Source organism: Ambystoma mexicanum, chromosome 7p (genome assembly GCF_040938575.1).
Source record: "Ambystoma mexicanum isolate Mex_15411 chromosome 7p, UKY_AmexF1_1, whole genome shotgun sequence".
Classification (NCBI taxonomy): domain Eukaryota; kingdom Metazoa; phylum Chordata; class Amphibia; order Caudata; family Ambystomatidae; genus Ambystoma; species Ambystoma mexicanum.
Genome location: NC_090939.1, coordinates 74649142 through 74669847, shown reverse-complemented (window position 1 = coordinate 74669847; position 20706 = coordinate 74649142).

Sequence of the window (20706 nt, the reverse complement as noted above, 5' to 3'; positions counted from 1 at the left end):
AGAAAGAACCTCCCACCAGCACGCAACTCCCTGCATGATGCATTTGTGCCTTTCCTCCCTTAATGCTCCTGCGTCCAGCTTCAAAAGCATGACGGCCAGGGTAAAGAGGGTACCCATATACCGCCCAAATGGAGCTAGAAAATAATTGAAAAGTAGCCCAAACAAATACCTCTGCATGGGCCTAAGATTTCTGTTCAAAATATGATTTGTTTGATAGTATTGTGCCCATTTTATACAACTGCTTATTAGCGGCAGGCTCCTGTTGGGTGGCCGGGGGTGCCGGCCCACGCTAGTGAAGGGTTCTGCAGGCCAGGCCCCCTGCCTGAAAGGTGGCGTTCGCTCAGCACCAAATGATTCACACAGCAGGCTGAGTCTGACGGCATTGACTGCCGAGCGGTACTGTGTCTTCTTCTTGCTGATCGATTTTATCCATCAGTGGTGATTTTTGGATACCGAGGCTTGAGCCTCATCACTCCATCTTCTCGGGTTGAGTGTGGAGTCCTGGGTTGGATTTCTTCATGGTCTGTGTATTGGATACCGAGGCTTGAGCCTCATCACTCCATCTTCTCGGGTTGAGTGTGGAGTCCTGGGTTGGATTTCTTCATGGTCTGTGTATTGGATACCGAGGCTTGGGCCTCATGACTCCATCTTCTCGGGTTGAGTGTGGAGTCCTGGGTTGGATTTCTTCATGGTCTGTGTATTGGATACCGAGGCTTGGGCCTCATGACTCCATTTTCTCAGGTTGTCTGTGTAGTCATGGGTTGGATTTCTTCTTGGTCTGTGTATTGGATACCAAGGCTTGGGCCTCATGACTCCATCCTCTCAGGTTGAGTGTGTAGTCGTGGGTTGGATTTCTTCTTGGTCTGTGTATTGGATACCGAGGCTTGGGCCTCATGACTCCATCCTCTCGGGTTGAGTGTGGAGTCCTGGGTTGGATTTCTTCATGGTCTGTTTATTGGATACTGAGGCTTGGGCCTCATGACTCCATGCCTCATGACTCCATCCTCTCGGGTTGAGTGTGTAGTCATGGGATGGATTACTTCATGGCCTGTGTATTGGATACCGAGGCGTGGGGAAATGACTCCATTTTCTCAGGTTGTCTGTGTAGTCGTGGGTTAGGATTCTTCTTGGTCTGTGTATTGGATACCGAGGCTTGGGCCTCATGACTCCATCCTCTCAGGTTGAGTGTGTAGTCGTGGGTTGGATTTCTTCTTGGTCTGTGTATTGGATACCGAGGCTTGGGCCTCATGACTCCATCCTCTTGGGTTGAGTGTGGAGTCCTGGGTTGGATTTCTTCATGGTCTGTGTATTGGATACCGAGGCTTGGGCCTCATGACTCCATCCTCTCGGGTTGAGGGTGTAGTCGTGGGTTGGATTTCTTCATGGTCTGTGTATTGGATACAGAGGCTTGGGCCTCATGACTCCATCCTCTCAGGTTGAGTGTGTAGTCGTGGGTTGGATTTCTTCTTGGTCTGTGTATTGGATACCGAGGCTTGGGCCTCATGACTCCATCCTCTCGGGTTGATGACTCCATCTTCTCAGGTTGAGGGTGTAGTCGTGGGTTGGATTACTTCCTGGTCTGTGTATTGGATACAGAGGCTTCGGCCTCATGACTCCATCCTCTCAGGTTGAGTGTGTAGTCCTGGGATGGATTACTTCATGGCCTGTGTATTGGATACTGAGGCTTGGGCCTCATGACTCCATTTTCTCAGGTTGTCTGTGTAGTCGTGGGTTAGGATTCTTCTTGGTCTGTGTATTGGATACCGAGGCTTGGGCCTCATGACTCCATCCTCTCGGGTTGAGTGTGTAGCCGTGGGTTGGATTTCTTCTTGGTCTGTGTGGTGTTGTCACAGTAGGGTTGGTTTCACAGGGTCTTCAACGCGATGGGACCGACTGCTGAGCGGGTGCTGCGCTTCTTCTTCTTACTGACGAATTTGTATCCATCAGCAGTGATTTTTGGATATCGAGGCTTGAGCCTCATTACTCCATCTTCTCCGGTTCAGTGTGTAGTCATGGGTTGGATTTCTTCATGGTATGTGTATTGGATACCGAGGCTTGGGCCTCATGACTCCATCCTCTCGGGTTGAGGGTGTAGTCATGGGTTGGATTTCTTCATGGTATGTGTATTGGATACCGAGGCTTGGGCCTCATGACTCCATCCTCTCGGGTTGAGGGTGTAGTCGTGGGTTGGATTTCTTCATGGTATGTGTATTGGATACCGAGGCTTGGGCCTCATGACTCCATCCTCTCGGGTTGAGGGTGTAGTCGTGGGTTGGATTTCTTCATGGTATGTGTATTGGATACCGAGGCTTGGGCCTCATGACTCCATCCTCTCGGGTTGAGGGTGTAGTCGTGGGTTGGATTTCTTCTTGGTCTGTGTGGTGTTGTCACAGTAGGGTTGGTTTCACAGGGTCTTTGACATGATGGGACCGACTGCTGAGCGGGTGCTGCCCTGACCTTTTATTAGGCACTTACAGGTGATCACAGCCATCCCCTGTCAGTGACATGCTGTGATTACTTAGACCACGGACACGTGATTCGAAACAGGGCTCAAGTTACACTGGATATAGATGCATAAACAGCTGAGGAGGAAATCCCTGACCTTCCTCCGCCCGCAGCCAGCAAGATGTCCAATCAGGGTTGCCTCGTTCACCCTCAGCTAAAATGATGGACAAATGAAATTGGTAATGGACATTAAACATGAGCCCGCCAGCATGGGAGGCCCGAGGACATAAGCTGGGATGTGGGGTTGTCGTGGGTCCGGCCGGGGCAGCACCCTTTAAGTGCTCGCTCCATTAGCATGCGGGTGTCAGGGCGGGCGGGCAGGTCCCCACTACAATGGGGATCCAGACTGCCGGGCGCCCCCCACGGAAGGGCGATGGCAGGGGCAGGTGACGACAAGCAGTCCCTGCCCCTGACAACTCACATCAAAGGTCCCCCCCCTTCCATCCGGATGGACGCAGAGACAAGGGACCTTTGATGTTTCAAAGAGGGGCTACCTTGCCCTCTGACAATTTTGGCCTATAACCAGGGGGGGGCAAGGTAGACCCTCTCATTCCGTGCCGCTCCTCTGCCAGGCACTGAGCTGGATTCCCGATCCAGCAGCCAAAAACAATTGTACTTCGCTGGGCGCACCGTTCATAGCAAGAAGGTGCAGCAGGACCGGCGCTGCACTGATTAGCAAGGACAATACCCCAACCCGACCCGACCATCCCATCGGTGAAGAGTGTGGTGTCACGTGCCCTTACGCAGAGGGTCACGTGACACGAAGGAAATAAAGGAATCACCGGAACTGGCGTGCTAGGCCCGCCCGCGCTCACTGCCTGAGACCGGGCGCGAGGGCAAACATCACACTGGCGACGAAGCCGACTACGGACCCGACGCGGACCCGCGCCTACTCCTCAAGCGGAGCCGCGCCCCAACGCCTGCAACGATGCACCGCCTCCGACACACCCACACGCCGTGGACATCACGCGGCCGTGTATAACGTGCCACACAAGTTGGTTGAAGCCCTGCAACTGCTAATGACAAGGGCTCCCACACGCAGCAAGGAAAGGCCACTCAACGCTCCTCCTGCACCTCCGAGAGAAGTCAGGTACTGCAAAGCTGCGCACATGCCATTTGCATTAGCCCCTGCGACCTCTCAGTGACACCGTGAACACCACCACCCAAGGTTTACGCCCCAACGCCAGGGAGGCCACGCAGTGTACCAACATGTCCAGCCCAAGCACCAGCCCCGTGAGGACAAGCATGAGCTCATCCTCTAGGAGGAGCCTCTCCAATGAACATCCCGACCCATCACAGAGGACATTCATGCCGCCATTCGACCCATTCACCACGGGTGCGGCCATCAGGTGGGAAATCTGGCTTCAACAGTTTGAGATGCACCTCGAAGCCAGAGACATTACCACGCCGAAGAAGATACGCACCTTCCTCCTACTCAACATCGGAGCTGCGGCCCTGCGCCTCTTCAACGCCACACCGAACCGCGGTAACGCAGACAACTATGACGCAGCGAGATCAGCACTCACCAACATGTTCAAACCCGATCTCAACGCAGACTATGAACGCTTCCACTTTTGCATGGCGAGGCAGCGGGAGAAAGAGACAGTAGACAAATTTCACGCTCGCCTTCGCGAAATGGCAGTAGGCTGTGAGTTCCCGGACGAAGAATTTGCCATCCGTCTCCAGATCATCAACGGAATATCCTCTAAAAAATTGAGAAGGGCCATACTGTCTGAAAGAAACATACGCCTGTCACGCATCCTCGAAATGGCGCGCCTCCGAGAACAGACGGAGGACCAGGTAGCGGTAATGGAAGCGGCAATCCAAAGATTACCACTGGACAACCCTGGATCCGCAGAGGACGTAGCAGCCATCTCCAGACGCCAAAACAGTCGCACGAAGCAAGATCTGAGGCCCCACCCGTCACAGGGGCAGGACAAAAGCTGTAAGTGGTGCGGAGGCCCGTGGCACAAAGGAGATTCATGCCCCGCGTGGGGATCCACGTGCAGGAAATGCAATCGCCTCAACCATTTTGCCGCGGTCTGCCTGAACCCGCCCGACAAAGACTCTGCCCCGCGTCAGACGCAAGAACGCCGGAAAAAGTTTGCGCCCAGAGAATCCTCCCGCCAACAAGCACGCAAAGGAAAAGCCAGAGCCGTCGACGAATCCCAGAGGTCCCCAGACTCGAGCATTAGCGACGACAGCGACAGCAGCACATCTCCCGAAAGGAGACACAAAGGAAGACGGAAAAAGGGAAGCAGACAAGTACATCGCATACACTTAATATCTGCAGTAGAACCACACCGGTCACGACAGAGGAAAAGACCATCGTGCACCGTTCTCTCTAACGGAGAACCACTAAAGGTGGTCATTGACACTGGCGCAACAGTAAAAGTTATGCCGGTGGCAGCATTCATCAGACTTCGCCCGAAACCCGACCTTCAACAGAAGAAAGTCAGACTATATGCATACGGATGTAAGAAACCCCTCCCTGTGCGAGGGTCATTCAAGTCAAACTTTGCCCACGAGAACACCAACTGCCGTGCACGCATATACGTAGTGGACGCCGGCTGCGAGACGTTACTGAGCTGCAAAACGGCGGAGAAGCTAAAACTAATACACTTCGCATTCGGCCTCCAACATGACGAACTCAGCAACCTACTACGACGACACAGAAAGCTATTCCAGGGCATCGGGTGCCTCAAGGGGAGAACCATCAAGCTCCACATAGACCCCACCATTGAACCGAAAGCAGTTCGACACAGACGGATCCCATTCCACCTGAGAGGCGCAGTAGAAAAAGAACTGGCCAAGCTCGAAGAAGAAGCGATCATTGAGAAAACATCCGGACCGACTCCATGGGTCTCACCCATGGTTGTAGCCCAAAAACCTAAACAGCCGAACGCAGTAAGAATATGCATAGATTTGAGGCTTCCCAACGTAGCGATCGGGAGAGAACGCCATGTGACCCCCACGATCGACGAACTCATCTTAGATCTCACCGGAGCAGCAGTCTTCAGTAAACTTGACCTCAGATCAGGCTATCACCAGTTAAGGCTATCCAAGGAGTCAAGATACATTACCACCTTTTCGTCTCACCTCGGCTTGATGAGATACAAACGACTCAACTTTGGAATATCTTCAGCCGCAGAAGTGTTCCAACATGAAATCCGCAAGGTCATCACGGGATTAGAAGGAACCACCAACATCAGCGATGACATCCTCGTATACGCCCCAAACAAAAGTGAGCACCATCGGCGTCTAGCGGCAGTCTTGAAAAGGCTCGAAGAAGCAGGCCTGACACTCAACGCAGAGAAGTGCGAATCAGCAGGAGTGAACTATGTTTTTTTGGCTACATATTCAGCGCGGAAGGTGTATCCCCCGACCCGTCGAAAGTGCGGGACATAAAGGACTCCAAAGCACCACAATCAGCCTCCGAAGTGAGAAGCTTCATGGGGATGGCAACCTACTGCGCACGCTTCATCCCCGACCTCGCAAGCATTGCGAGCCTGCTCAGGGAGCTGACAAAGAAAGACCAGAAGTGGGAGTGGACCGCAGCCCATCAACAAGCATTTCAACAAATCAAGGACACTCTATCTGCCTCCACCACCATGGCCTTTTTCAACATAGAAAGGCAGACTGAACTCCCCGTCGATGCCAGCCCAGTTGGCCTAGGGGCGGTGTTAACCCAAACAGATAACGAAGGCAAAGTGTTCCCTATCGCATTTGCCAGCAGGGCACTCACAAAACCCGAACAAAACTACGCACACATAGAGAAGGAGGCCCTAGCCAGCCATCCATTCCGGGAATTGGAAAAACTATCTCGTGTCAATAGCCCAACGCACAATATCGGCGCAGACCAAGCTCAGAGCACTGTTCGGGATCAGACACGAACTCTCAATAGCCCCAGAAGGAGTGCTGTTAAAAGGGCACCGAATCATACTACCAGAATCTCTGGAAGAGAGAGCTCTCAAGTTAGCCCATAGCGGGCACCAGGGAATCGTAAAGTCAACAGCATACCTTAAATCTAGGATGTGGATGCCAAACATGCAGCAAAGGGTAGTGGAATTAGTAGAATCCTGCGCAGCCTGCCAAGCATCCAGGAGGCCCGAAAACCCTGAACCGATCAGCAGTGTCCCGAGGAGCTCCACACGCTGGGGCGCAGTCAGCATGGATCACTGCACCATTGCCGACGAGGGTTACCTGCTCGTGATAATCGACGAGTTTAGCAGATATCCGGAAGTAGAGCATGTAGCCTCTACCAACGCCGAAACCACCATCCTCGCGCTGGAGAAGATATTTGCTACTCACGGAATTCCGAGGAAAGTAAAAAGTGACAACGGACCCTCTTTCACAAGCCAGGAACTACGCAAATACTTTAAAGAAGTGAACGTCAAACACCAGCGGATCACCCCGAGATGGCCCCAAGCAAATGGAGATGCTGAGCGATTCATGGGGTCGCTCAACAAAGTCATCAGAATTGCCAAAGAACAAGGACACCCGTGGCTGAAGACAGTATATCGGTTTTTGAGAGCACACCGGCAAACCCCGCACTCAGCCACCGGGATCAGCCCCGCCGCCCTCATGTTCGGGGTACCCATACAAGCAGAACTCCCCATACACCCCCACTGGACAGCCCCAGAACCTGACATCCCAGCAATTGACGCCAGGCGGCTAAGGCGAAACGAACAAGAGAGCATCGCCAGGAGAGCCTGCCACCGAGAACTGACCCCCGGAGACACCGTCATTGTCAAGAACCGTGCACCACCCAAAAAAATGTCCCTCAACTTCGAAGTGCGACCATGGACAGTCAGTACAACCAACCATAGCATGGTTACTGCCACCCGAGGGGGAGAGACTGTGACAAGGAACGTGTCACACTTCAGGAAAGTACCCCCAGAAATGTGGGAAGAACCGTCAACGCCCCTGAGAGGAAACAGAGGAGAAATGCCGGCTACACCTCAAGGACCGACACCACTGGGTGGTCTAGCCGCACCAGGAGACCCGGACAGATCATACCTGCCAGACGAGAGAACCGAAGCAGAAGCCACCAAAGACGACATGCCCAAGGAAAGAAACACCCGCTACCGTCTGAGAGAGAAACCCAAACCGTCGTGCCGCCTCCACGGGTATGTAATAGACAGGGTCTATCGTCAGACACACACGCCAAGATGAACCCAGAAAGCAGCGAATGAAAACAGGTGCATTACGATTATGTAGTACTTTGCAAGTCATAACCGTTTACAATGGTTGTTGTCAATTACCGTATAAATACCTCCAAGTTGGGGAGGAATGTGGTGTCACGTGCCCTTACTCAGAGGGTCACGTGACACAAAGGAAATAAAGGAATCATCGGAACTGGCGTGCTAGCGCCAGAGTGGGTTTAAGCACCGCACGATTGAGTCGTGTCGTTCTTCGCGCTGCGGCCTCTCCCGCGCAGCGCACCCAACAGGCCCGCCCGCGCACACTACCTGAGACTGGGCGCGAGGGCAAACATCACAAAGAGGAGAGGCTGCCGTTCTGCCGTGGAAGACGGAGGCAGTAATAGCAGGGGGGAGGAATCCGAAAAGCAAGCAAACTTCCGCAGCATCCTTGTGGGGCAGTGCAGGGGGGAGCGACAGCGCCCCAGCCCTCCCTGCACATCCGCAGGTCAGCAGCAGCAAAACGCTGAGAAGAGAAGGGAGCAGTGACACCGGGGGCTCGTTTGCAACCCTGTGCGGCCCAAGGGGAGAAAAGCAGCAAACAGAACAAAGCCAGCCCCGGGCTTGGGGATAACCAGAGCACTGTGAATACAGCCGACAGTTCGGCCCTCAGCGCCGCACCCTTTCGCTGCACAACCGCAGGACGGCGGATCGTGTTAAAACAAAGGAAGCAACGCTGCTCAAGACCCCGTTCGAAGGACTGCTGATCATCACCGACTAAGGCGGCCCGAGAGAAAGCTGACGGTGCGCCGCCCGCACCTGCCCGCTCCCCCAGCACATCCACAGTGCGGCGGGGCTCCCCGGGCATCTCAATGCTGGGGGGGGGGGCGCAGTGACAGCAGGGGGGAGGGGGGTGGGGTGGATCACAAAGACCAACCTGGCGCGCTTGGCACCGGAGCACGGCAACCGACACGGACAAGCCGGTTGCCAGGACCCCCAGCCCCTCCAGCTCATTCGCAACTGCCCGCAGGCGCAGCGCTGAACTAGGAGGTTGGAAGAGCGGAAGCAACGCTCGTTTCTTACAAAACACTACACAACAAAGGAAGGCGGAGTGCATGCACCAACACCCAGCTCCCAGCAGCTCATTCACAGCTGGGGGGGGAGGGGGGGACAGCACAGGCACCCCCAGAGGAACGGTGACTGGACCACACAGCCAGTGCACGCCGGCCAACAACAACATTGCCTACTAAAGCAGACACAGAGGCCCATTAAAGGGAGACAGATCCTGCAACAGAAGACCCAGAGCAGCAGTAAAACAAAGGGGCACAACAACCACATGCATGCCACAGAAAGAAGCCCAAAGCCCCACCAACAAACAAGAAGAAAGGATGGCCGTCACCCTCACCCTCAAGGAAAAGCTGCTGCTGCTGTGTTAGGCAGAATCACATGCAGTACCATTGGGGAACACTACATGCAATTAAGACTACATGTGTCAGTACAATTTCACCTTTGGTACAAGCCTTTACTACACAGTTATGTGGTAGCAGTGGCTGAGCAGCCAGACTTATCTCAAGAGTTGAGTGAGCAGTAGAACAAGTTACACAAAGGACCAACAAATACAGTGATTCAAACAAACACTTTACTCAAGGTTTCTTGGGAAAAGAATATACATTTACTTACACAGTCAGTTTGAAAACATTACACTAGCAATATCATATTCTAGTGAACATTACGGGCCCTGTGCCTCGTATCCCCCTGGGTGCAATCTTCCTTCCACCCCCCCTGCTGCCTTCGTTCCCTAGCATCGCACCTGTGCAGCTTCAGTAGTGTAACCTGCACCTTTCAGTTGAGCGCAAACAATCCTCCCTTTATTACTGTAAACCCAAACATGCGCCCATCTGGCATTAAAGCGACTGCCTCCTAGTAACCACCAACCTGGCCACAATTTTATACTGATGACATGGCAAACCCGGCCTCCACCCAGCAAGAGCCAAATGTTCCTCTATACCCGATGGCCACGTTACCCTCCTGAAACAACGTCTGCATGTCATAGGGTTGTTCGCTTGACCCGTCCCTTCCATATGACCGAATGCACCTAATGAAAAAACCGTGCAGGCGGAGTGCATGTCAAACCTGCCTTATCCGGTCTCGCATAACAGCCCTTTATACATTTTGACCCTAAACCAGCGACACGGGCAGGACAGCCAAAACCCCATTGCGTTCTACAAAACGCCAAGAAATCGTTCCTCTCTCCTTGAACTTAAACATGAAATTGGCCAAGTTGCCGTGATACCAAGAATGACCAACCCTTAAACGCAGCCCGCAACCAAGAAAACTAGAGGGGCCCACTAAGTCTGACCACCATGCACGCGGGGCTATATGTAGGTAGTTGTTCCCTCCTTGCCATGTGCTTGTTCAGAGTCCCTTCCTGTTTACATGCGCTCCACCTCTGCTGCCTACCCTTCCTACCCATAGATCCTTCCGCTGTAATCTGGCTATGTGGTGGTTGCTTTGCTGGCTAATGTCCCACACGAAACCCAAGCCTTAATGCTGCCACTGCCATAGGGTGCTGCTTAAAACGCGCGCTCAGTGGAGTAACCTCTTTATGCAAATTATGTGATCAACGGCATGATAGGTTATTTATAACGCGCTTAATACCCAGAGGTTTCTAAGCGCGGACCCGGGGAACCTGTGTTGCTCTGTGTCGTCTTGCTTCCAAGGCGAGCACGTTGCCGCTGAGCTATCCTCCCGAGAGGTGGTGTGCATTCCTCCTGCCTTTTAGAGCCCATTACACCAAGCTCGGCAGATACATGGGAGAACGCATTTCGTCTTAAAACAGAGCAAATGCCAAATTGCATTCTGGGACTTGCAGTCTCCGTAGGTATCTTGGGGGTGCGGGGGGCAACGACGCAATACTGCTAGAGAACCGAAAATCAACCTTTGCGTCGGTAGACATTCCCTCCAACTTCCCCAATTCGCGTGTCCCAGTAGACAATGATCCCCCCATTCCGTCTTCCCAGGCCAACCTGAAATTGCACAAAGCCAGAATGCCTCCATCTGCACTAACCCAGACCCCATCAGTCATGCATTTACAGTTTCCTGCAGTTGGCCGCCCCAGCACTTAAAACCCCCTTTGAACGTTCATTAAAAGAGTGCCTTTGAATAATTGCATATTGGGACATGTGGTCCCAGTAGGTAACGCGGGTGAACCAAACGACAAAACATTGCCTGAAATGCTCTATGATTTAAAGCAAGCAAGGCATACGGGAAGCATGGTTACTACCTCCGAAAATTGGCAGACATCCGCTTCCCTTTGTAGTGCCATGCCAAATCGATTGAAATTGTAGGTTCCGCCCATTATTCCCCACCCTAATGATGTGTTATTTATATAGCGCCACCATGCCAAGCCTTCCATGTAAGCTGCCCAGCATTACCTAAATGCCTAGGCGTCCCATGCCGACCACCATAACCCGAATGCCCTGCGACCGCGACGCCTCATAAAATACCGCACCTCTCTCCCGTCTACGATCGCGTCGTGATCTGCCCCAAACACGCATTGCGAGATTGTTCCTTTTGTGCGCCTACCGCCCTACACCTTACCACATGGTGCGACGACCGCCATCTACCCTGGGCTCTGCTTTCAACTGTATTCATTGTCATCCCCATTGCCGCACAAGCATGCAGCTCCCCCTTCCGTTTCTGAACCCCGACTTGGATGTCTAGGATGCCCTTGTGTGCATTACCCCAGACTATCTTCAGGCAACTGCGAAGAGCCTCGAATCACCGCTCGCGCCGCGCCGACGGCACTCCTAACCTGCCCACCCCCCACCACCATCGTCTGTAGGTCCGTGCATATCCTCCCCGGCCCAGCGTCGGTATATGCGGGAGATAGTAACTTTGGTACTACGTGCACCGTGGCTGACAAACCTAGTACTGCCAGCGCTTGGACAACATGATTCCAGTTCCCCCAGCATGCAGGTCGACTCCTCATTTTTGTAATATTTTCTGAAATCCCCGTCCCCCACCCAGGTCCTAAAGCATACCACGTACAGTTCCCTGGGCCCCCTCGGGAACCTCATAACCTGGGCATTTGTCCAATAGCTATGCCGTTGTATCCAACATTACCCATTTTGTCAGCCCCTTTCGTTTCCCCTCCAGTAAGGTGCTGCATGAGACATTTCCTTTGATTTGGCATAACAAGGCCGCAGATTTATTTTTACATATACATAACCACTGTAAACAGGTATTAAAAATTAGTTCCAAAAGGTGTGGCGACTGCTCCTCGTCCCGCTTCCCCCTTTACCTCCATATTGTTTGCAGGCACAACTCCCCCTAGGCCTTCGAGTCTGAGAAATCGCCTGCCCCTGCAGGTCTTTGCGGACTGGGGGAGCGCCGTTTGTTGGGGGGAAGTTGAGCCCCAATTGCTACCGCCAGACACCCCCGCCGTTTAGGCTCCCAGGAGGCGCTGTCTAGAATGGGCGAAGCCCCTTCCGGTTTAGCAATGGCTCATTCGGAGTCTTTGTCTTATCATAGGTTGCCACAACCCGCCTGTCCATCCTGCGACAACGACGTCCAGGCTCTGTCATAACTGTAGGGTGGGAGGGTGGGAAAACGAAGTCCTCCACTTTTGGCGGGCGCCCAGCTGCTGGAAGAGCTGCAAGTGCCCCTGCACCAGGCGCCCGCCGCTTTTATGTCCCAAGCCCCGCCTCCTTCCTTTGTTGCCCTTCGCGGGCTTTCCCGGGCTCTTGTCGCCCTCTCCTCTGGCTCCTTTGCCGCCCTCTCCCCTGCCCCTGGGGGGGAGGGGCGAGAGAGCGTCCAGGAGGAAGGCCCCTGCCCCGGTTATCGGGGTGCCTCCTCCACTTGCTGCGCTCTCCGTTCGTCACCTTCATAACCTGGGCATTTGTCCGATAGCTATGCCGTTGTATCCAACATTACCCATTTTGTCAGCCCCTTTCGTTTCCCCTCCAGTAAGGTGCTGCATGAGACATTTCCTTTGATTTGGCATAACAAGGCCGCAGATTTATTTTTACATATACATAACCACTGTAAACAGGTATTAAAAATTAGTTCCAAAAGGTGTGGCGACTGCTCCTCGTCCTGCTTCCCCCTTTACCTCCATATTGTTTGCAGGCACAACTCCCCCAAGGCCTTCGAGTCTGAGAAATCGCCTGCCCCTGCAGGTCTTTGCGGACTGGGGGAGCGCCGTTTGTTGGGGGGAAGTTGAGCCCCAATTGCTACCGCCAGACACCCCCGCCGTTTAGGCTCCCAGGAGGTGCTGTCTAGAATGGGCGAAGCCCCTTCCGTTTTAGCAATGGCTCATTCGGAGTCTTTGTCTTATCATAGGTTGCCACAACCCGCCACGCCAAAGGTGGGTTACCGCCCACCGTGGCTCCCCCTTTTCCTATTTTGTAGTTCTAGCAGTTCTGAGTACACCTTGCTGCCCGGTGCAACTCCGTCTATCCTCCTTTGACCAGGGATTTCACCTTTGCCCGTTGTGCCTGATCTAGGGATACTTCAGTCCCCTCCCTCTTTCCGTCATACCTTGACCTGCTCTTGCACAACCGGCTCCCGGTTTGACCACCGCTTTGAGGCCAACTGCCTCCCCTTTCCTCAAACCATCCCTTGGTAGCTCCAACTCTCTCAACCCTCCGTGCCTGCTATCCCCCTGCCCCTGCAGGTGATTCAGGCTGAGAGAGAGCCATTTGTTCGAAGAAGCGGAGCCCTCGTTGCCACCACCAGACGCCCCTGTTCTCTCAGGCTCCCAAGAGGCTCTGGCCCGACTCCGTTTCTTGCATAGTCTAACCACCTCCTTTGCAGACACCGCTCTCTCAACCCTCCATGCCTGATACCCACCTGCCCCTGCAGGTGTTTTGGACTGAGAGAGCGCAATTTTCTCGAGGAAGCGGAGCCCTCGCTGCCCCCACCAGACGCCCCTGCCGTTTTAGGCTCCCAAGAGGCGCCGGTCCGACTCCGTTCCTTGCCCACCCGTCTCCTTCGTGGACACAATTCCCTGCACCCTCCGTGCCTGATACCACCTTGCCCCTGCAGATGTTTTTGGGCTGAGAGGGTGCCATTTGCTCGAGGAAGAGGAGCCCTCGTTGCCACCACCAGACGCCCCTGTTCTCTCAGGCTCCCCAGAGGGGCTGGTCCGACTCCGTTCCTTGCCTTGTCCAACCATCTCCTTCGTAGACACGACTCTCTCAACCCTCCGTGCCTGATACCACCTTGCCCCCGCAGATGTTTTTGAGCTGAGAGAACACCATTTGTTCGAGGAAGCGGAGCCCTCGTTGCCACACCAGACACCCCTGCCTGTATTTGAACAGAAAACAATTTGTTATCCACCCAATGCAGACATGCGGCATACTGTGGACACTTGTAGGCTGTGTCCCAAAAGCATTGCCTCGTGGATAGGTACCTTCCCTCATACATAAACGCCTTTGTCAGCTGAGTGAATAATTGACCACCCTGTCATCTCAGGGAAATCTTGGTTGGTGCATTCGCTACCTGTCCGTACGGATCATCTCCCCCAAGGAATGCCTCCCGGAAAACCCTTTCGAGTGGCTCCTGAAAACCAACCAGCCTATTATCCCTCGACCTTCCTCATAACTACTAAGTACTCCCATATCTAGACAACTTCAGGCCATGCTACAGCCTTCTGCCGCATTGCATTCTGGTATTTGTAGTCTCGTTATCCAGAAGTGGGGCTTATTTGTATCCATACAACCTATACTATTAGCCATAATTTTATTATCCACCCGCCATGTTTCCGCTAATCTTTCAGTAATTGTGCCTCTTAAAAGAATGTTAAGTCCCGTGGCACGCTATCCTGCCCTAAAGACGTAGAAACCCACTTTAAGAAACCTTTACTCGATCCAGATGCACCCTAACATTTTTCTTGGATGTTGCATAAAAATCCAGACACGCGAGTTCCGCACGTTGCTGTGCTATGGCAAGTGTACTTAACTATTCACCTCCCGCGGGAGGGACCAGTGACTCACTACGCGCAGCAGTGCCCCCCCCCACGCAACAGTACCCGGGGCTGTCCCCCCAATTGCCTGGTCATATGCCCCCCTGCCGTAAAGCCAAGCCGATCAACCCAGGAGATATACCCGCACCCATCTCTCAAACCCAACAGTTGTGGGCTGTGTATACGCCTAAGGGATACGCCAGGCACAATCCCCTGGCCATGCACCCTTCTTGCACCTGCTACCATCGATGGCTAGTAAATACCCCAATATTCCATGGCCTTGTGCGTACACCTGTTACCAACAATGTACAGTAATACCACGGGCAACCATATCCCGTGGCCATGCACTTACACCATGTTTGCACCTACTAACATCAATGGTCAGAAAATCCCTATTCGTAGCAAGTATTCCCTATTATTCGTGTGGACATTACTGGAAACCAACTCTGATTACTTTTGTTTTTTGGAAAAACCAATCCCATGCCTGTGTAATGAAAGAAAATGTCTTCACTGCAAAGCCGCCATTTTTCCATTTCCAAAACAATAGAGAGCACCTTGACCAATGCGTAGCAGCTGCATGCAATCCGCCTTACTTAGAAATGCACATGGCAAATGCCTAAACGCATTCTGGGACTTAGTCTTGCAGGTATACAGGGCACTAAACCCCGGCCAGGGGCATGACTGCGTCTGGCATAAATTAATTTACCGAATAAAAGCCAATCTGATACCAATTCTGTGCCCAACTACCATTCCCATAATGCACCAAAATGGGCTCAAAACCTTAAACGCAACCCTAAACACGGCCACTGACCCCATTTCATTTCAGCCCGCAAGTATTGCAGCAGTTCTTTAAAGCTGTGCCCGTACCTGGATCTCACTTGTAAAGGCACAACATTGCCACACCAACCTTAGGGGTTATCCGTTCCTTATGCAATCACGGCCTCCAACCATACCAGCGAACACTGCGCTTACACCATACTGTGCATTGCCCATTGACCCTAAGCGAACCCTCGTAAGTGAAAAGCTCGCCCTGTTTCGTCCCAAATGCACATCACACCTGCTTATACCGCTGTAAGTAGCGAACTGACCAGTTATATTACAACCCCAGTATCTTTGTTGATCCCCTGAGCTACAAAAACATGGGGGGAGAGGCCACCCCTAAGCGCAAAATCGCGCCTTAAAAACACTAGCGTACCGGTGCGTTACAACTGGCCTATCATAAAAATCCCCTGCACTTTGCTATTACGTCCCTGCTATACTTCTTAGCCCACATTTGTGCCCATGTCGCACCATCATGCAACTCAATCCTACCATCTTGCCTCGTGGTGCTCCGACACCCGACACCAGAGTCCAGCCACAATGCTTAATCACAACATTTTGTCCCCGCTGCCTCGTGATGCACCCCCTAACGTTGGAAAGAGGCATGCCATAATCCTTGCAGCGCAACTGGGTGCTACCTGCCTCGTGGCGCTCCCACACATAATGTAAGGCGTCATTCAATACTGTTTATAGTGCCCTTTTGTAGTCCCTGCCCAGAGGCCTCCCCCATCCCTTGGGAAGAGTCGTATCTGCTTGTCCCGCCGTTGCAAACATCAGATCGTTCCTTTTCGTACCGACAGTTTAAATAGTTCCCAAGGAGGCGTTTGACAGTAACATGCGTCGTAAATTGTGCAATTTAACGACTACCGAACAGTAACTGGTCAAAACTGCTAGGCGCACAGTGAAGTAACACACCATAGTAGCTTCTACGCATTGTCACTTTCGTGACGCCCCTCCCGTGCCTGCAATACTAAACCAGTTGACCACAACTACTACTGCCCGCACAACCGCAATGGAAGAATTCATGCCCGCCTTTCTAGAACCTCTTAATAATTGTGTATGAACTATGTTAGGTTACTCATACCGTGTTTAATACCCAGGGGCTTCTATGCGCGGAACGAACCTGGAGTGCTTTGTACCGTCGTGCTCCCAAGGTGAGCACGTTACCCCTTGAGCTATCCTCCTCCTTATAAAGTAAGAATGCCGCCTTAAAACCAAATTGCCCCGAACCACCGCCGGTTTAGGAGAACAGTTTCTTATCCATTAGGCCACCGGGACCACTCGTGTGTGACAACCCACCCAGTGCTGTGTTAACAGAAACTACCCGCCTGATCTGCGTGTTGCGGACAACCTCAGCTCGCAACTCCAACCTTCCTAAAATATGTCACCTGGGTGGGCATTAGATCGGTACCCACGTCCAACCCCTAAGGTGCCATATGTAATTTACTCCGCAAGTTCTGCTGCAGCGCTTATTAATGTGCGAAATCGGACCACTACTCCCACAATTATTCCTTAGTTGTATACTCCTACTTAGTTCCACAACGATTGCCCTGACGCAGCTTCGCCCGACTGAGCTGTTGGACTGGACACCCTGCATCAAAAGCACCTAAAACCTTAAACCCCTGCGGCAATTCCCATAAGATCGACCGCCGACCAGCTCCCTTATTGTCGTTTAATACGAGCGTGCACCCCGAGGGGACAGACACCCCGGAGTGACGTAGACCCAGCGCGGAGATGTCATGACCCAAAACCAAGCCCGAGTAACATTTAGGTTTGCTGTGTTGCAGCACGAAAAATCAATTGGGCTCGCCGCCACACGACCCCACTAGGACCCACCTAATAAAGAGGCCATCCAAACCGCTGACGCTGCCCTGAAAACATAACAACGGGTAACTCGAGTAATGAGGGCAGCCTGCTTCTGCTCTATGTGCCCGCGAAGAAAGCAATAATTTGGCACGTATATAGCGCTACGAACCCTCAGGTATCTGAGCGCTTCTTATTATTACCCATGGTGTGTGGCGCTCATTTATCGACTTTACGACGCGTTTCTTCTCGAGTGTATGTTCTCATTGCCAAACGTTTCTAAAATTCCAGCCCTTTTCCTCTGAACACAGGAACACTTATTTGATTTATCTCAGTAGCACAGGGATTATGAACTGAGAAGCCAATCGTCACGGAATTAACCCCATATGCGCCCGCCGCCGCTTCAAAAGCGAAATTATTTTTCACAATACTTTCTGAATTTGGAGGTTCCACTCGAGGTACGGATCGAACCGGCAACCTCTTAAGTGCAAGTCAGAACATCTACTGACTGTGCCACAGCCTGGCTAAGCGCTAAAACTTAAACCCCTGCAGCAACCCACCTAACCTCGCTCGCCGACCCGTTCCCTTACTCTCCTATTAATACGGAGAGCGCACCCGGCTACTTCTGAAGCGACAACAGCGCATATATGGCGCTATATCCACCCCGCTCCTTACCCGACGCATACTCCTAGCTGGAACACCATCCACTCCTTCACTGGAAATCTCCTTGCTGGAACACCATTCCACTCCTTCACTGGAAATCGCCCCAACATCGCCACTCTTCGTCTTTCTGGGTCGCAAAAAAGGCACTCCTGCAGCCACAGCATCGCGGGATCACAGACTCACCAACAGCAACCGAAAACGAAGTCCTCCACTTTTGGCGGGCGCCCAGCTGCTGGAAGAGCTGCAAGTGCCCCTGCACCGGGCGCCCGCCGCTTTTATGTCCCAAGCCCCGCCTCCTTCCTTTGTTGCCCTTCGCGGGCTTTCCCGGGCTCTTGTCGCCCTCTCCTCTGGCTCCTTTGCCGCCCTCTCCCCTGCCCCTGGGGGGGAGGGGCGAGAGAGCGTCCAGGAGGAAGGCCCCTGCCCCGGTTATCGGGGTGCCTCCTCCACTTGCTGCGCTCTCCGTTCGTCACCTTCATTACATATGCACCGGCGACCTGTCTAATCACCTGCCAGTAGCCCGCCTATCATTGGAATCAACAATTCGTATCTACAAATCGACTAATCAATGAAACAATACGAGCCAATAGGCTAAAGCATATAAGGGACAATTTCCGCACACCATATAAGACAGTCAGTCCCCTTCCCCCACCGCTGCGTGACCGACCCAAATCCTTAATGATACTGTGGTGTCACGTGCCCAGTTAGTTCGGGGTCACGTGACACAGGAGAAATAAAGGAATCACCGGAACTGACGTGAGAACGGCAGTCCGGGTTTATGCACCCAACAGAGTGGTCGCGTTTTCCTTGCCCGCGAACCTAGAGCGCAGCGCGCCATCGCAGGCCCATCAAGGCCTGCCCATGGATGTCGGGTCTGCATGCTGCACAGCAGACAGATATCACACTGTCGACGAAGCCGTGGAAAGATCCACGCAGGACCGCGCCTCCTCCCATCGGGCGGTCTAACGCGCACCTGCCGGCCTTACACCGCACGCTGCTGCAGTGTGGAACATTCCGCGAGGCCAAGACAACACAGACAACGACGCATCCGCGTATCACACGCACACGACAACACGCCCCTCATCACCGGAGCAGAACGAAGCCGCGTGCCGGCCGCAACATCACCGCGGGCCGCGTACAATATGCGCCCCACCAACGTCTGCCACAGCAACGCTGGCGCTCCACTCGCGTGTGCCATCCGGAGCTGCGCATCACACGTGCACCACCAGCGTGTCATCCGCCATCCACGCGCTGGCCAAAGCAACACAAGTATCTTCCTGTAGGAGCATTCGAGAGGGGCCACAATCAAAGTCGCGCATCATACGCGCACGTACCATGAGCAAAGCCGCGTGTCGCATGCGCACCGCCAGCACTTTTCAGTCCCCCCACGAGGCTGCTGCAGGAACTCCAAATCTCAATCCAACGCTTCGATCACCATCACTGAAAGAAAAGAGGAAACAGCTCTCACTGGCCCAACGTTGCCTATGTCTCCTGGGCTAACAGTAGCAGTTTGGGAAACCTGCCCCTCAGACAACGTGCGAAGGCCCAAATTACCCGTGTCAACAGAGAGAGCGGGATAGCACCGGTGAGTGTACTCCAATAACCACCCTCGCAGAAAGTGCACGCCCCTGCACAGAGGACTCCTGCACAACATGTCCAGCTCGGAAACTAGCCCTGAAAGAGCCAGCACGAGCTCTTCCACCAGAAAGAGCCTCACCACAGACCACCCAGAACCAGCGTTGACCACGCTAATGCTGCCATTTGATCCATTCACTATGGGGGCAGCCATCAGGTGGGAAATCTGACTGCAACAGTTCGAAATGCACCTTGATGCCAGAGACATCACTATAGCGAAAAAGAAGCGCACCTTTCTTTTGCTCAACATCGGGGCTGCCGCCCTACGCCTATTCAACGCCACCCCAGACCGCGGAGACCACAACAACTACGTCGCGGCCAAGAATGTTCTCACAAACAGGTTCAAACCAGATCTCAACCCTGATTACGAACGTTTTCACTTCTGCATGGCCAGGCAGCGTGAGAAAGAAACTGTGGACACATTTCATGCTCGCCTTCGTGAAATGGCAGTAAGCTGTGAGTTCCTGAACGAAGAGTTCGCAATCCGCCTCCAAATAATCAACGGCATATCCTCAGAAAAGCTGAGAAGAGCCATACTCTCGGAGAGGAACATGCGCCTGTCCCGCATACTAGAAATGGCACGCCTTCGTGAGCAGATGGAAGACCAGGTAGCAGTGATTGAAGCAGCGATCCAAAGACTCCCGCTTGACAACCCTAAGCCAACAGAAGACGTCGCAGCCATATCCAAACACCAGAACACTCGCATGAAATATGGCCAGAAAACACACATGCCGCAAGAGCGAAGCAAAGCTTGCAAATGGTGTGGCGGCCCATGGCACAAGGGGGAATCCTGCCCAGCATGGGGATCCACGTGCAGGCAATGCAACCGTCTCAATCATTATGCTGCAGTCTGCCTGAACCCGCCAAATCGAAATGACAAGGAAACTGCTTCACGACCAGCGCAAGAGCGGCGGAGGAAGTTTGCACCAAGAGAGTCTTCATACCAACCTGACCGGAAAGGAAAAGCCAGGGCCGTTGACCATTCTCAAAGATCCCAGACACGAGCGATAGCGACGACAGCGATGACAGTGTGTCCCCCGAGAGAAAAGAGAGAGGGAAGAAAAGAAACAAACGAATACACCAAGTACACCTCATATCAGCAGTTGAACCGCACCGGTCACGACAAAGGAAGAGACCCTCGTGCACAGTCATCTCCAATGGTGAACCACTGAAAGT